This window comes from Mustela nigripes, chromosome 1, assembly GCF_022355385.1.
Source record: "Mustela nigripes isolate SB6536 chromosome 1, MUSNIG.SB6536, whole genome shotgun sequence".
NCBI lineage: Eukaryota > Metazoa > Chordata > Mammalia > Carnivora > Mustelidae > Mustela > Mustela nigripes.
Genome location: NC_081557.1, coordinates 268,509,314 through 268,513,272, shown reverse-complemented (window position 1 = coordinate 268,513,272; position 3,959 = coordinate 268,509,314). Strand labels below are relative to the sequence as shown.

The following is a 3,959-nucleotide window of genomic DNA, read 5'->3' as shown; positions in this document are numbered from 1 at the left end:
TGGGAACTAGGGAGCTTCAAGGTCAAAGCATGGACGGATGCTTTGAAATAGCCCAGGACGGTGGGATTCCAAACACTGAGAGCTCAGTGCATCGTTGATTGACATACATTGGCTGTATTATTTAACGAGCGCCCATAACTAGAAAAAAATCACTATTTAGGAAAGTCAACACACTATGGACTCAAATCCAATATGTGCAGAGAAAAGCAAAATGAAAAGTATTTATGTATTAGGTTTTTAGAGTAAAACTTTCTATTATCTGATTGTTAATGAGGCAGATTATGAATTTGTTAATTAATTGTGTCATTTTCCAAACAATAGCTTTTATTTCAGAAGGAAAACCAAGAACATATTTCAAATTCTTCCTTCTTCTTTTTTTTTCTTTAAAGATTTTATTTATTTATTTGACAGAGAGAGATCACAAGTAGGCAGAGAGGCAGGCAGAGAGAGAGGAGAAATCAGGCTCCCTGCTAAGCAGAGAGCCCGATGCGGGGCTCGATCCCAGGACCCTGAGATGGTGACCTGAGCCGAAGGCAGAGGTTTTAACCCACTGAGCCACCCAGGTACCCCTTTAAATTCTTTCTAAAGAATGGTGGAAACACAGGTATGATTCTCCTGGGTAGTACGTCACAGCTCACTCTATCCCTAGGGTCTGGACCTGCTGCGGGTGCTTTAAGAGAGTCAGCAAAGACGAATCAGACGAACTATGCCCTCCGGATATTCACAGTGACTCGGGGTGATGGGGACAGCCCAGAGATAACGATAGTACAGAGTAGAGAGTCACAAACAGCATAAGAGGGACTGAGATAAAGTACAGTCTTGTGGGGGTGCTGATGGCGTACCCGAAAGTAATGAGGGGGGCTATGAGGAGAAAGGGCGCAGGAGAGAGGGGGGCGGGAAGCGGAGTCAGAGTCCTGGGAAAACTGAGAATGAGTGAAAGTGGTGTGGAGGAGGGAGGACTTTCGAAGGGAGCACGGGGGAGAGGTCAGTTCCAAGTGCGGGACACATGTAGGTTCTGGCCGCTGCCTGGTGAGCCGTGAAGCCACGCAAGTGCGCTCTGGGTTCATGCCCACAGGCTTCACTCTCCTGTCCGTCGGGGATGATCAGGGAGGCACTCGGCAAACGAGAGGTCACGGTCCCGTCGAAGACACGAGCGTGGAACGGAGAACGGCGCTCCCAGAGCCGGGCCTGGAAGGTGGTGATGTCAGCAGTGAGCTTCTGCCGGGGAAGGAGAGACCCTGGGACGGAATGCCCGCTCGAGCCTCTAGCATCTGGGGAAGCAGTTAAAAAAAAAAGAATCGATCGATCGATTGATTGATTTTGAAAATTGAGGCAGTAGGTTGAAAGTGGAATGTTCTGATTGTTTTCTATGTATTAAAGATTTGAGCGGCGTGTGTTCTGAGGCCGTACGAAGTCATCCCGCAAAGGCCCTGCTCTGAGGTCCAGTAAGAGAGACGGGGAGTTAACAGCTACATGTGACGCGGGGCAGCGGCTGCTGTGGGATCCCCAAGGAGAGATCCTGCAGCATCCGTGAGATGTCACGGAAGAAATAAGTGGCTCTGAGGTGAAGAGAGGGGTTATTGGCTGCACGGAGGCTGGAGACCGAGAAAGGGCAGCCGACTCAGCCGGCCCCACTCCGTTACCGCATCGAGGGATGCTGGTGCCCTGAGGGCCGGAGCACCGAAGGCAACGGCAGTTCGGTCCAGGGTCAGGGCTTGGCAAAGCTGACAAGATCAAAGGCCCCGGGGACCTAAGGTTCCAGCCGTAGCAACGGAAACGGCTGCCCGGGGGTCAGCGCCGTAAGAGAAACAAGCCAGTAGACAAATGACAGAGGAAAGAAGGGAGGGGGGCAAAGCCAAAGAGATGGTGAGAACCTGGTGGGGTCTGACGCTCTCACACCCTCGGGAGATCTGGTGGCTCACGGCGGAGAGCTTCGCTGGAGCCTGGGCCGGCTGCGAGCTGCGGCTCACACAGTGAGCACCGCTGCTCCGACCCGGTGGCCCGACGGGACGTCCCCGGTGCCAGGACAGCTACGGAGCCTCCCGTGAGGCCACGGATTCCGGCTGGAGGAGCTGAACTGGAGCTCGGTCGCGCAGGGGCCTGGGAGCCTGGGTCTGGCACGGAGGCACTGCTGGGGGCTGTCTCCAGGGCAGTCCCTTGGATGCAGCAAGAAAGAGAAAGTAGTAAAAATCGGGGCTGTTTGGGTACTTCCCGGAGCTGCTCGTAGCGTGAGACCTGCATTTTACCGTCCGCATCTCCACAGGCTCCCTCGGAGGGTTGACACTGGGACAACCCTCGCGCTCTGGTGACAGTGTTTGGCAGAGACCAGGCCACCCGGTGGAACAAAAGGCCGACCCAGTGGGGGAGGGGCTGTTCCCGAATCAGGTCCCTCACCGCCGGTAGGCCTGGGAAAGCTTGCAGGGCGTCCTGGAGGAGGCTGCGCTGCTCAGTGGGTGAGCAGGAAGGCCACGGGACTCTGGCTTCCTCCTGTCTCAGAAGGAGGAATCAAGAGGTAGGCTCTGCAATTTAGGAGTTCTGTGAACTTGGTCCCGTTATCTAACTCTCCGAGCTGGCTTCCCAAGGCTGGCTCCCTTCTGCCACATAGTAAATGAGAAATCGCGTGTGTGTCTTTCAACACTTGGCGAGTCAACCGCACCCGCAGTTCCTTCTGCCGGAAGGCTCTCCTGCTTGCTGACTCTTACTCATCCTACACTGAAATGTTATTTTTTTCAGAGGAGTCCTCCCCGAGTCCCTCCGGCAGACTCTACGCTGCCTACCCAACATCCATGGCCACTTCCTCCTCTCTGCTCGAGTATCAGCTCCTCAAAGAATGCGACTCTGGAAAGCTCCAGGGCAAATTCTGAAGAGCTTAAGCCAATTTTGGTGAACCTCCTTCCACACCCAGCACTTAGGTGTGGGCACGGGGGTCGGTCCGGACTGATGACAGGTGAGGGGTCGGCGAGGAGCTTCCGTGAGCTCTGGGGCGCAGACCCCTTCCCCTGCTCTTGGGCACCGCCAGGATTATCTGTGGGAACTGTGGCTGCTCTGGCCATCCTGGGACCACGGGGCAGGGGGCAGACCCAGGGGCAGAGCTGGCGTGCAGAGCTGGCAGGGGGATGCGGAAACAGCCCAGACCTACCCTGACATCCCTGAGGTACTGGATTTACCAGCAAGAGCCTCTCAACCTTGGGACTTCAAGCCGCAGGAAACCGTAAATTTCCTTATCATTTAAGACATTTTAAACGAGGTTAATGATTAATTGCAGCCTTCTGCATCTAGATCATAACCCCGTTCCCCCTCCCATGTCATATTATCTTTCACGGCACTTTTGACATATATGTTACTTCTGTGTGTATTGGTTTGATGTCTGTCTCCCCCTCCGGACTGTAGAGTCTAATTTGCCAAGATCGTGTGTTGATTTCGCTCACCACCGAATTTCCGGATTGCAGCACTGTCCCTGAGACACAGGAGCTGCTTAAAGACATTTGTTGAAAGAGTGAATAAAGGCTCAAAAAAAGGTCACTTTTCTCCTCCTCCTCACCATACTCCTTGTATTTTAACAGCTCAGCATGGCATTGTTGCCAGAGGACAGGATCTTTGGGAAGGAGCTAATGTTCCCCTCAAAATGACTAGATGGGTGACCTCAGGCAGCAGGAGTACAGAAGCCTTTGCCTCAAGGAATAGTAAGAAAATACATATTACATGGTTGACCCTACATACACATATTTAACTGAAAGGAAAGATATACAGAGCATATTTATTCTTACTATGCATGATATATCTGATATTTTTATTCTACTTCATTTAAAAATGTGGACCCAGGGGCGCCTGGGTGGCTCAGTGGGTTAAAGCCTCTGCCTTTGGCTAGGGTCATGATCCCAGGGTCCTGGGATCGAGCCCCGCATCGGGCTCTCTGCTCAGCGGGGAGCCTGCTTCCCTTCCTCTCTCTCTCTGCCTGC

General features: G+C 53.1%; 1 long non-coding RNA gene across 1 annotated transcript in view; it reads right to left on the bottom strand.

Annotated features, from left to right (window-relative positions):
* Positions 1-341: 341 nt before the first annotated feature.
* LOC132007589 (uncharacterized) overlaps positions 342-3,959 on the bottom strand; it is a 5,601-nt gene continuing 1,983 nt past the window's right edge. The window contains exons 2-3 of the long non-coding RNA XR_009401406.1: positions 1,875-2,156; positions 342-1,271 (exon numbers count right to left, since the gene is read on the bottom strand). This is a non-coding gene — a long non-coding RNA (uncharacterized LOC132007589). The remainder of the gene's footprint in view (positions 1,272-1,874; positions 2,157-3,959) is intronic.